At 41.7% G+C, this 13,852-nt stretch overlaps 1 pseudogene across 1 annotated transcript; it reads left to right on the top strand.

Moving 5' to 3' along the window:
- The first annotated feature begins 4,108 nt into the window (after positions 1–4,108).
- Positions 4,109–13,216, top strand: LOC144513516 (uncharacterized; annotated as a pseudogene). Its single transcript, XR_013501138.1, has 5 exons — positions 4,109–4,132; positions 5,677–5,829; positions 8,603–8,868; positions 9,075–9,252; positions 10,713–13,216. The product of XR_013501138.1 is annotated as an uncharacterized LOC144513516 (transcript).
- The last annotated feature ends 636 nt before the right edge of the window (positions 13,217–13,852 follow it).

The following is a 13,852-nucleotide window of genomic DNA, read 5'->3' as shown; positions in this document are numbered from 1 at the left end:
AGCCAAAGTCACGCCCTTCTACTTCCGGTCCATGGGACCTATCTTTCGAAAAAAAATATGAACGGGAGTCAATGAGAGATGATAATTATTTTTTTGGTCCGGTTCGAATTGTGCCATGCATTTCACAAATGATGTGTGTACATTTATAAGATAATTTTACGTGTCAAGAGATAAACAATCTGACGTAAAGAAGTTGAACAACATTAGGTTGTGTGTGAGATCGCTTAGTGAACTACATCTCTTGTCTCGAACAATTTACGTCACCAGAGAAATATGGCTTTCTCCTTGTCGAGCTTTACCGCCTTCTACCAAGTATCAAAATAGGTGAAAGCCATTATAAATCTGGTCATGTCGAGAGCTGCAGCTACTCTAAGGCAGTGTAGGGAAAAATGTGGTGACTTCAGGTAGCGACTTGGACTTGTAGTCCGTCTAGTTACGTATTTACCCATAGCATTTTACATAACTATCTTGCGACAAACTTTGACATTCTTGACGTGTAAAATCATTTTTTATTTTGAAAAACATCATATTTGTAATCCAAGGCACAAGTCCATCGGGACCATTTCGCCATTGACCACAATTGCATTTTTTTTTCGAAGATAGGTCCCATGGAGGCAAACAGAAGGGGCGGGACTTCAGATCTCTATTAACCTTCAACTGAGAGGTTACACAATACAATACCAGACATAAATAAAACAATATGTATATAAAAGTAGTTTAGGATTCAAATGTAACAAAATATTTATTTTCCCCCCAATATTACCGACAGTTTTAGGCACATTATTATGTAGGGAAGTGATCACCTTCCATCATGTTTCTGTTCATTATTATATTACATTACATAAGTTAATTTCTTTTATTTAACCAGCACACTCATTATCTTTGTGTGATGTCTTCCTATAAAGACGTGAGACAGATTAGCACGTAGCAGAAGGCGGCTTTACTTTTCACCGTGTTTGACATCCAACCGGTATCCCAGCATTCTTAGCGATCAGGTACTACATCAGAACTAAGTTGCAAAAATAATAAACTCAAATGTTTAATACATCACGTCACTTTCCCTTTTAGACTGAAGGTAGTATTCTGATGACATAACACCTAAGACCTGAAACAAGGAGTACCTTATTCTTAATATGACCAGCCTGTAACGGATAGCCTACGACAACAAAACATCTCAGTATGTTAAAGGCACAGTTGGTGAGGTTGAGAAGCTAGCGAGATTTGAAAGTAGCTTTTCCTCTGGGCTCCGTCTGGCCCTGACTCCCCAACCCGATAATCGGCCGTCTGACAGTCTGGCGAGGTCGGTGACTCAAGTCTGTTGGCTGTGTTACGTGCCGTTGTCAGTTGGAGGAGCCGTTGGCCTTCATTTGGGCCGATTTGACTTGCTGGGTCGGCGGGCCGGCAGTCGGACTCAATGACCAATCTGATTGGTGGAGTGCTAACCTGGAAATGACGAGAGGGATGAGCTTGACTAGAGCCTCTCAAAATCTGACGAAAATCTTTTAAACTGACCTTTGTTGATCTGAAATGAAGACAGATTCAGCAACTGCACGGCCAGATCAGCTGCAAGTTTCAATTTTTTGGGCTACAACACAGATTGCTGTTATGGAGACATATTACGTCTCACGCACGCGCAGAACGTACCAGAGAGGTACTTTTTTGGACCTTGGGGAGCCGACCGATCAGTCCGACTGGCTTTTCTGCCAACAGTCGGCCGTAGGGTAGCACTCCACCAATCAGATCGGTCATTGAGTCCGACTGCCCGCCCTCCGACCCAGCAAGTCAGGTTGGCCAAAATAAAGGCCGACAGCCCCTCCAACGGACGACGGCACGGAACACACCGAACAGACTCGAGTCACTGACCTCGCCAGACTGTCCGACAGCCGATTATCAGGTTGTTGTGTCAGGGGCATAACCCTTCCCCCTGCCCTCTGGGCCCCCCCACACACCCATAGACCACCGCCGCCTTCACTGCTTTACAGCGAGGCGCCACTCTGCTACTGCTTCACAGCAAAGCGGCAAAAAGGCTTGATTCCCCTCATCAACCAACTACTTTATTTTACAAACAACTACACAATTTACATAGATTCCATTTCATTTATTCCCAGGAGGAATTAACGGAATCAATATATCAACAATCCACGCAACTTTATGCTGTGTGTCTGTGTGTCTGTGTGTGTGTGTCTGTATGTGTGTGTGTGTGTGTGTGTGTGTGTGTGTGTGTGTGTGTGTGTGTGTGTGTGTGTGTGTGTGTGTGTGTGTGTGTGTGTGTGTGTGTGTCTGTGTCTGTGTGTGTGTGTGTGTGTGTCTGTGTGTGTGTGTGTGTGTGTGTGTGTCTGTGTGTGTGTGTGTGTGTGTGTGTGTGTGTGTGTGCTGTCTGTGTGTGTGTGTGTGTGTGTGTGTGTGTGTGTCTGTATGTGTGTGTGTGTGTGTGTGTGCGTGTGTGTGTGTGTGTCTGTGTGTGTATGTGTGTGTGTATGTGTGTGTGTGTGTGTGTGTGTGTGTGTGTGTGTGTGTGTATGTGTGTGTGTGTGTGTGTGTGTGTCTGTGTGTGTGTGTGTGTGTGTGTGTGTGTGTGTGTGTGTGTGTGTGTGTGTGTGTGTGTGTGTGTGTGTGTGTGCGTGTGTGTCTGTATGTCTGTATGTGTGTGTGTGTGTGTGTGTGTGTGTGTGTGTGTGTGTGTGTGTGTGTGTGTGTGTGTGTGTGTGTATGTTGTATGTGTGTGTGTGTGTGTGTGTGTCTGTATGTGTGTGTGTGTGTGTGTGTGTGTGTGTGTGTGTGTGTGTGTGTGTGTGTGTGTGTGTGTGTGTGTGTGTGTGTGTGTGTGTGTGTGTGTGTGTGTGTGTGTGTGTATGTGTGTGTGTGTGTGTGTGTGTGTGTGTGTGTGTGTGTGTGTGTGTGTGTGTGTGTGTGTGTGTGTGTGTGTGTGTGTGTGTGTGTGTGTGTGTGTGTGTGTGTGTGTGTGTGTGTGTTAAATGCTGAAATGTAGTAAAGAGTCGATATATAAATGAATTAGTGCAGGTTGTGTTCTGAATAGCGAAGTAGGTGTAGAAAAGAGTAGTAGATGTGCAAAAGAAAAGAGAAAAAATGTGTATGATAACAAGGTGTTGCAACAGTGGTGGGGAGAAATACAGTCTTGCAGGTGCGAGGTGTAAAAGCGTGTAAACAGATATGTGCAAATGTGCAATGGGGCTTGTCGGAGACCGTGGGATAGGGTGTTGAATACATGAAAGGTGAACAATTAGCACATGCAGTGATCGGACAGGAGCTTGGTCAGACGTGCTTTAAAGGTAGTTAGTGGGATAAGGGTTTTGAGTTTCAGGGGTTTTGTAGTTCATTGTAATGTTTTATTGTAATGTATTATGTTGCTGTTGTTTACACTTGTTTAGACTATTTTTAGGAGTTTCTATCTATCTTTTTTTTCTCCAAATGTTCTGACTTAATTTTAGTGTTTTTTGGGATGAAATCTTACCAAAGGGGGGGGTCTGTGTTTAGTTTTCTGTTCTGATGATAAGGAGGTGGACCAAACCACTTTGAGGTTTAATGGGGGGGTGGAGACTTAAAAAAAACCCATCTTTCTGAGTCTGTAATAAATGCACATTACACAGTATTATATTACTTAATTGTAAAGTATATATAGGTTTATAATTCCGTATTGTTAGGGGAGGGGGGAGGAATGTTTACCCAGGAAAAGAGATTACAGGTTTCCCTGATGATGGCAAACTACACCAGACTCCATGTAAATAATCAGTACTTTTAGCGTGTATAGAGCCAGCATGTTTCCACATGTAAATGGGTGAATTAAAGGTGTATTTCAACCAAACCAGAGTGCTGATTGATGGAACAGTGGAAAGATGAACCAAGACGGCTTTTGGTAGTTTAATTTAGTTTCTGTCCACTTTGAATGAAGTGTGTTTTACGATGATAAAAGTCCTGATTATTTACATGGAGTCTGGTGGGTTTGGCGAGCGAAATCAACAACACCAGTGTAACGGGTTGTATATTAGGTTCTGTTAAATTCCTGCAGAAATGGGGACAGCACCGCCTGCTGGCGTCACTCCCACATTGCTCTGCAGCCCTAAAAGTAATGCATTCTGGGTAATCCACGTCAGAACTCCTGATAACTGCTGTGGTAAGTCGCATGTTAAACGCTGCAGAGATAATATTAGCCAAAATGCTTTAAAGCCTGCCACACAATGTTTTATTGTACTGTATTTTGTTGTGATGTAGTTTAGAGATGAATGCCGTTTGTTTGGCGTCGAGTGAGTCAGAGCTGAATGCTAAATGTAGCTTCTAATGCTATTTCTCCGTCTGAATGACTGTTGTGTAGGGCTGTTTATGTCTCTGTCTGACCATCACCAAACTACACCAGACTCCATGTAAATAATCAGGACTTTTAGCGTGTATAGAGCCAGCATATTTCCACCAGACTCCATGTAAATAATCAGGACTTTTAGCGTGTATAGAGCCAGCATATTTCCACCAGACTCCATGTAAATAATCAGGACTTTTAGCGTGTATAGAGCCAGCATATCTCCACCAGACTCCATGTAAATAATCAGGACTTTTAGCGTGTATAGAGCCAGCATATCTCCACCAGACTCAATGTAAATAATCAGGACTTTTTAGCGTTTATAGAGCCAGCATATCTCCACCAGACTCCATGTAAATAATCAGGACTTTTAGCGTGTATAGAGCCAGCATATCTCCACCAGACTCCATGTAAATAATCAGGACTTTTAGCGTGTATAGAGCCAGCATATCTCCACCAGACTCCATGTAAATAATCAGGACTTTTAGCGTGTATAGAGCCAGCATATCTCCACCAGACTCCATGTAAATAATCAGGACTTTTAGCGTGTATAGAGCCAGCATATTTCCACCAGACTCCATGTAAATAATCAGGACTTTTAGCGTGTATAGAGCCAGCATATCTCCACATGTAAATGGGTGAATTAAGGGTTTATTTCAACCAAACCAGAGTGGTGATTGTTGGAACAGTGGAAAGGTGAACCAAACGGCTTTTGATAGTTTTATTTAGTTTCTGTCCTCTTTGAAATAAGTGTGTTTATGACATGTAATGTAATGTAGCAGGCTAGCTAGTAGTTGATATTCATGTTTTGTTGCATCAACCACGCTGAAGTTAGCTTCCCATTCGGCAGCTATGAATTGGATAAATCTCCTGCTGAGAAACGAGTTTCAGACGTTGACATTTGTTGGGGGAACTAACCTGCACACGCATTACAGATGGATCTGAAAGTTCTCATCCCTTAAACCAGATATTTAAGTCTGTGAACTGTGTGAAAGGTTGAAAGTTATAAGATATAGTGTGGAGCTTTAGTTTGATATCTAGTGTCAGCAGAATCCCTTTTTATTGAGTTTCCTGTTAGTGAAATGCTCTGAGTGAATTTAAGTTGGGCTTTTATTGTGAAGGGAGACACCAGCCAGCGTTATGGTAGTGTTTGTTTTTACCTTTAGATTCATTCCCAGTTTAATATAATGCTGTTTTCTCCAAACTACTCTGAGTTCATGTTGTAGCTAGGAAGGAAATGGAACCGTTTCTCAGCCGCTGCTTTGAGTGTTCAGACTGTTGTTGTAGTTGTGTGTGGATGTGAGGAGAACGAGAGGAGACAGCAGCTCCTGAATATCTCTGCTGCTTGGATTTGTACTGAACAGAATCCAGACTGAGTCCAGCAGCCCCAGTGGAGCTCTGCTGGATTTCAGGACCAGAGAGGAATGGAGGAGGACAACCAGAACCCGGAGCAGCGGAGCAACGAGGTCCCCAGAAGACAAGCAGCAGACTGGGACTCTGATAGCAGCCATGTTCAGGTCAGTGTTCAGGACACAACAACCACTCTAAAGTAACAGAGGGCTACTTCACTAAACCAAGATAGTGGATTAGGCCGGGATTTCCCAGGTATCCTGGATGTATTAAGCCTTGACTTGGTTTCATGAAAGCAGAGGCAGATAAGTTACCATGGAGATTTATTCTGTGCAACTATCCCAGAGATGCACCGATCCGTCTTCTTCAGTCCCCCATACCGATGCCTGGGCTTTGTGTATCTGTCGATACCCGATACCGATCTGATACCGTTGTTGAATTAATAATAAAGTGTATACCTTCCACCTTATACCTTCCTTCCTCCATGTGGAAGAGACTAAAGACATCAGACTTTCCTAACTAAGACTAAATAACAGAGATGTCATGTATTGAATCCTTATTTATTTTTTATTTAAAAAAATAATTGTGCATTCAAATCTAAAACAGAATGTAATCAAACTTCTTAAATTAAAATAAATTGTAGCAGCAGAAACAAAACAGTGTATTGGTCAAACATACAATAGTAATCAAACAGTTACCAAACATTGTAAACATGTGGTGCAGTGCCACACCACTCATGACCTGGGAATGCTCACTTAATCAGCAATGGCAAAGTCTTTCTCATGAAGACAAGCATGTCTGCTCTCTCTGCTGTAAGTCTATTTCTCTTTTCATCCCCAATGTTGGACACTGTTCTGAACACTCTTTCTACACTAGTGCAGTGGGCACACAGGTATTTTGTGGCAATGGCATCAAGGTGATCGGTCTTTGTTGACTCCCCAGTACTGGTAGGGGTTGTCTGAGGCAGCGATGGTTGTCTCTGTAAGATACCCATGCAGTTGGACTGCAGGACTCGAGCTGCTTGCTGCACCGGGATCTTCACACTCCACAATTTGGTCAAACTCTTGCATGAAGCTGCTCTTACTTGGTGCTGCTGCTGCTTCCACCCGAGGGGCCTTTTGATGCTCCAGCTGTGCTGCTCCTCAACTCTTCCTCTAGTTCCCCTGTCAGTGCATCTTTTGCATGCTTTGAAGATTGTGCACTTGTAAAGTATCTGAAACAGAAATAAAACATAGGTTAGGGTAAATATGATAAACTTGATGACACAAAAACTTGAGGCTGATTAAAGTAATATACATATGTGTGTGTATATGTGTGTGTGTATGTATATGTGTGTATATATATATATATATATATATATATATATATGTATATATGTGTATATATATATATATATATGATATATGTGTATATATATATATATATATGATATATGTATATATATATATATATATATATATATATATATATATATACTCAGCAAAAAAAGAACCGTCCTCTCACTTCCAACTGCTTTTATTTTCAGCCAACTCAACTTTGTATGAACATAACAAAATTCAACTACTAAGAACTAAACTGAACAACGTTTCACAGACATGTGACTAACAGAAATGGAATAATGTGTCCCTGAACAAAGGATGGTCAAAATCAAAAGTCATAGTCAGTATCTGGTGTGGCCACCAGCTGCATAAAGTACTGCAGTGCATCTCCTCCTCATGGACTGCACCAGGTTTGGCAGTTCTTGCTGTGAGATGTGAGACCCCATTCTTCCACCAAGGCACCTGCAAGTTTCCGGACATTTCTGGGGGTTATGGTTCTCGCCCTTACCCTCCAATCCAACAGGTCCCAGACGTGCTGGGATTGGCCATGGCAGAACGCTAACATTCCTGTCTTGCTGAAAATTGTGCACAGAACGAGCGGTATGTCTGGTGGCATTATCATGCTGGAGGGTCATGTCAGGATGGGCCTGCAGGAAGGGGACCACATGAGGGAGGGGGATGTCTTGTTCTACAACTTTTGATTTTGACCATCCTTTGTTCAGGGACACTTTTTTCCATTTCTGTTAGTCACATGTCTGTGAAACGTTGTTCAGTTTAGTTCTTGATAGTTGAATTTTTTTATGTTCATACAAAGTTTTACACATGTTAAAATGTGTTGGCTGAAAATAAAAGCAGTTGAAAGTGAGAGGACGTTTCTTTTTATGCTGAGTGTGTGTGTGTGTATATACACACACTTGTATAAACTATGTACAGCATGGCATCTCATCAATTACAGTAGTAGTGTTACTGTGGAGAGTAAAACGATCTATAATATAGACCTCATGTAATGAGTTAGTTTACAATCTTACCTGTCTTTATATCTCGGGTCCAGCAGGGTGGAGGGTTCATCTTCCACAGTGTCAAAGCGTTTGACAGCTTGAAGCAGGTTTTTTTTTGTTTTGATGCAAGTATCTGCATCGCCTTCTTTATCCAGGATGCGTTTGAGGATGGCGACAGCTGGAATGACGTCGGTGGTGGAGGCAATCAATGAGATTACTTTCCTTGTTAGCTCTTCAAATGGTGCTAGAACAATGCTCATTCTTTCTAGAAAAGCCCACTGGTTAGCGGTCAGTGTACTGGGCAGGTCATGGTCAGCAATGTAAGCACAGAGGACTCTCTTCTGTTCCAGAAGACTCTGTATGTCGGCGATTGAGGCTACAGTGTAGCTCCAGTTAATGACTTTTGTGGCTTACATTTTAGTAGTTCAGTTTTAATGCAGGAGGTACTTCAAACTCTGAGTCCTATGGATTGGTCACCTCATCAGCCCTTGCATTTTCTCCATTCAAACAGAACATTTTAATATAGTAAAACATGGTAAACTATAAGTCACTCCCACCTCCCATTAGTCCTTCTAACCCTTGTATCATTATCTCTGCATGTTTCCCCCTTGGGTCTACCAAAGGAGCCCTCAGTAGACGTCAAGCTGGCGACCGTAGCAGGAAAGAAGGGCAAGAAGGCCAAGGAGGAGGAGCAGCCTGCAGCAGTGAAGGAGGAGGAGGAGCAGCCTGAAGCACCTCCTGCAGCAGCTGCAGCAGCAGCAGCAGCGGAGGAGGAGGAGGAGGAGGAGGAAAAGGAGGCGGAGGAGGAGTATGTGGTGGAGAAGGTTTTGGACCGCAGAGTGGTGAAGGGAAGAGTAGAGTTTCTGCTGAAATGGAAGGGGTTCTCAGAGTAAGTATGAGTCTATAATATTAATACTTGGTGTTCTTGGTCTTGTATCATGCCCTCAAAGTTGAAGATTTTGGTATTTTGACACGCATATAAACTTACAAAATGGCAATAGAAAAAAATTAATAATATGAACTAACAATCAGAGTGAGAATGTATTGCCTAAAAAGCCTGAGGAGATTTTCTTCTGTCTACACTCACCTTTCCAGTGAGGATAACACATGGGAGCCACAAGACAACCTGGACTGCCCCGACCTTATCACCGAGTACATGCAGAAACACAAGGAGAAGGAGGAGAAAAAGGAGGGCAAGAGGAAAGTTGTCAGTGAGGCCTCGGGAGACTCAGAGGAGCGAGGGAGCAAGAGGAAGAAGGAGGAGGAGGAGGAGGTGAGTGAAGGAAAGAGGTTACTCCAGACTGAAGAGTCCCAGAAATCTAATCTCAATATTAATGAATGCACACAGAGGGTTTCACAAATGTCTTTTAGGATTTATATATAAATAACTCTCCACATTGCAATATGCACATGCATAGACATACATGCAAAATAGTAGGGGTGCAATAGATCACTAAACTCACGGTTCGGTTTGGATCACGGTTTTGAGTCACAGATCGGATTGATTTTTCGGATCAGCACAAAAAAGGGAGGAATTTAAATGATTTATTATAAAATGTAATAATAACATAACAAAAATAAGTTATTTCACCAGTAAATTGCTGTTAAACGACAAAAACAGATGAGGAAAGGGTATTTTACAATAACTTTGAATGCACCATAAGGTTTACCCGTTTCACGTTAACTCAACATTTAGGATATATTGTGCAGCCCTAGCTACAACTGTTAATTAGTGCAAATGATTAGTAGCCTAACTCCTTGAATGGTATGGTTATGATGGTTTCAGAGCAGTGGTCAGTAGTGTTTCACACACACAGACTAATGTGTGGCGGTGCGCCGCACTATCAACACCGGCCGCCGCACATTGCGTTTCGTTATTCTTTTTTTTTTTTAAACGCTATTTGAAACCTGTTGAGCTGCATTTCCTTTCCCTGCATTCCTCCATCTCTCTGTCACTTGTCTCGCTCTCTCTATCACACACACACACACACACACACCGCTCCTCCCACGGTGCAGTGTTTGGTGTTTTTAGCCCCCAACATCGCCTTGCAGGCAGCGTGGCAATGGTTATGTTTAAGGTTAAGGTGACGTTGGAGGCTTAAAACACAGCGTCTGTCTCCAGAAAGGAGAGAAGACGGCTGGTGAAATTCACAAGTTCACGAAAGGTTGGTATCGATCTCGTGAACACCTTTACACAATTGCACAGTAAAAAGTGCTATAAAAAAACATTGTATGTTCTGAATAATAAATAATATTTTCACAATTGAAAATTCACAACCAGTGAAAGACAGGGTCAGGGAGAGAAAGAGATTTGTTAGGCATTTAAGGAGGACAGCATCCAACAGCATGTCCTTCTCAGTTTTTGAAACTTGATTGTTACGAAATAAGTATCTAATCTGTGGGAAACACAGTAGTCTGTATGTTTTTAGGCTGCTTACACATCCAGGCGGTCCGCGATCATCTGCCACGCTTTCTCTCGCTGTTTCATTACAGCGTTACAGTTGTATCATTACAACTTGCCTGAAAAATGTAGAATATTTTGGAACTTATAAAAGTTATGAAGAGTACATTGACTTCCATAATATGTCTGCAACCGGCACATACAGTTGTGTTCAAAATAATTTTCCATCCTTTTGTCAAAAATGATTGTATGAAGAGTTACAATTGTGAGTGAGAGAAAATGCAGGGTTTAAAGGTTGTTCACTAACTCTCTCTTTCTCTCTGTTGCTATAGAAACGGCGAGGAGGAGAGGGACCCAAACGTCACCACTGTCAACACTGTGACAAATCCTTCACAACATCTGGATATTTAAAGATTCATCAGAGAGTTCACACTGGAAAGAATCTACACAGCTGTGATCAATGTGGGGCAGCTTTCACACGACAGAGGGACCTAAAAATACATCAACGCATTCACACTGGAGAGAAGCCGTACAGCTGTGATCAATGTGGGGCAGCTTTCACACAACAGGGATACCTTAAATTACATCAACGCATGCACACTGGAGAGAATCTACACAGCTGTGATCAATGTGGGGCAGCTTTCACACGACAGAGGGACCTAATAATACATCAACGCATTCACACTGGAGAGAAGCCCTACAGCTGTGAACAATGTGGGGCAGCTTTCACATCTCAGGGTAACCTTAAAGTCCATCAACTGATTCACACTGGAGATAAACCTTACAGCTGTGATCAATGTGGGGCAGCTTTCATACATCAGAGTCACCTAAAAAGACATCAGCGCATTCACACTGGAGAAAAGCCCTACAGGTGTGAACAATGTGGAAAAACTTTTTCTGAGAGTAGTAACCTTAAAAACCACCAGCGCATTCACACTGGAGAGAAGCTGTACAAGTGTGAACAATGTGGGAAAACTTTTACTCAGAGTAGTAGTCTTAAAAACCACCAGCGCATTCACACTGGAGAGAAGCCGTATAGCTGTGATCAATGTGGAAAAACTTTTTCTGAAAGTGGTCACCTTAGAAGACACCAGCGCATTCACTTTGTAGATAAACCTCACAGCTGTGACCAATGTGAGAAAACGTTCACCACTCCAGGAGAAGTTGAAAGCCACCGACGTGTTCACACTGGAGAGAAGCCGTACTGGTGTGAACAATGTGGGAAAACCTTTTCTCATAGTAGTCACCTTAAATCTCACCAGCTCATTCATACTGGAGAGAAGCCGTACCTGTGTGAACAATGTGGGAAAACTTTTTCTCAGAGTGGTCACCTTAAAACTCACCAGCTCATTCACACTGGAGAGAAGCTGTACTGGTGTGATCAATGTGGGAAAACCTTTTCTCAGAGTGGTAACCTTAAATCTCACCGGCGCCTTCACACTGCCTCGTAGTGAAGATGTTTCAGAGCCAAGCTGTTTCCTGCTGCCTCCTCCTCATGCCCTGATAGCTGTGTTATATTCTGATCTTCTCTCCACATTGAAGGCTGACCAGCAGTAACTTTATCTTCTGAACAGCATGGATGTTATCCTGGATCAGCTGGATGGTTTTCTGCCTTTCCTCAGAACACTCGAATCCACACTTTTTTTGCAACGTTCATTAACACTTTTTTGGCGATGTTTTTAATGCTAATGTTGAAGCTGTTTTACCACAATGGGTTTAAAGAAGTTTTGGTTGGAAAACGTAGGCATGTTTGAAATGTGGTAAAAACTTTGTTCTCATCTTTAGAAACATATTAATTTTTGTAAACTTTTTTTTTTTTGACTGACAGGAAGTTAGTCTAATTTTAATTTTAGGAATACATGTTTAAGGACTTTAGGATGCACAGAAACTCTCAATGTTGCAGCAATGTTCAAAATATTAATTTCTCCGGGCTGCTTTCACATTTGGGCCTAGGTGTGGAATGGCTGCTCTATAGGGCTCCCTTTATTTGTTTTAACCTTTTTGCTTTGTGGACAGCTTTTTCACAGCAGACATTTTGACTTGTCATAGTAGGAAAAGCACAGCTCTCATTGATCACCTTAACAATGGCTTAATTCCATCAAGTGTCCCAGTAAGCTATTTCAGTGAGTCAGCATGCACAATACCAGGACCTCTCCTAAGTGGAATGCACCCATCATTGATGGGTTTTGAATACACCTATGCTTTTCCTGCTATGACATGTCAACATGTCTGCTGTGAAAAAGGTGTATAGGACCCCCTTATTTGTTTTAACCTTTGAACACATTTTTGACCCCCTTATATACTCCAAAACTCCCAAAAGTTGGCGCAAAAACCATAACCTTTTGAGCATTGTGAGACTATACAGTGATTTGGTCCACGTGATTTTAATAAGGGGACCCTAATGCATGAAAGGCCTTCATTTGGACATAGTTATTTTAATATTCACGAATTTGGTCCAAACATTCCTCTCATCATTACCGACATACTGGAAGTTGGCCATTTTTAATTGTATGCTCTCCAGTTATTGTTTTGTAGTTTAACATCATATTTTCTTACTTTGTGGACTTTTCATTTAATAATCTTTGTGTGACATTTCATATTGACTGTTTATTTCCTGTGACTGAATGTGGTTTTAAATCTGTTGAGGTCTGTTCAGACTGAAAGTAAAGACACTGATGATGTCATACAACTCAGACAATAGAAAGCAAACGGCTGATTTATTAATCTGACTTGTAGAATAACATCAATGATTCAATTGTTGTAAATGTCTGGGAATGTAGAACAATTAAATGCAAAATAAATGAAATAAAACAAGGCCACATGCTGATTATTAGTGTCTTGATTTGATGGATGTATTCTTCCTGTTGTGTCTGTGTTTAAACTCCTAATTAAAAGGTAAAGTTTCCACCCACTAATAGTTCTGTTGTTAACTCTGACAGACTCAGATTATTATTCTAAGAGTCTGACATTACCTACAGAGATAGAGCTTTTAGTTAAAGAGGAAGCTCCTTTTAGTTTAACATGGAACAGCCCCGAAATCACCATCACCAAACCCACCAGACTCCATGTAAATAATCAGGACTTTTAGCGTGTATAGAGCCAGCATATCTCCACCAGACTCCATGTAAATAATCTGGACTTTTAGTGTGTATAGAGCCAGCATATCTCCACCAGACTCCATGTAAATAATCAGGACTTTTAGTGTGTATAGAGCCAGCATATCTCCACCAGACTCCATGTAAATAATCAGGACTTTTAGCGTGTATAGAGCCAGCATATCTCCACCAGACTCCATGTAAATAATCAGGACTTTTAGCGTGTATAGAGCCAGCATATTTCCACCAGACTCCATGTAAATAATCAGGACTTTTAGCGTGTATAGAGCCAGCATATCTCCACATGTAAGTGGGTGAATTAAGGGTTTATTTCAACCAAACCAGAGTGGTGATTGTTGGAACAGTGGAAAGATGAA

Source organism: Sander vitreus, unplaced genomic scaffold (genome assembly GCF_031162955.1).
Source record: "Sander vitreus isolate 19-12246 unplaced genomic scaffold, sanVit1 ctg268_2, whole genome shotgun sequence".
NCBI classification, from domain to species: domain Eukaryota; kingdom Metazoa; phylum Chordata; class Actinopteri; order Perciformes; family Percidae; genus Sander; species Sander vitreus.
The sequence above is the reverse complement of the archived record's forward strand: the minus strand, read 5'-3'. Positions and strand labels throughout refer to the sequence as shown.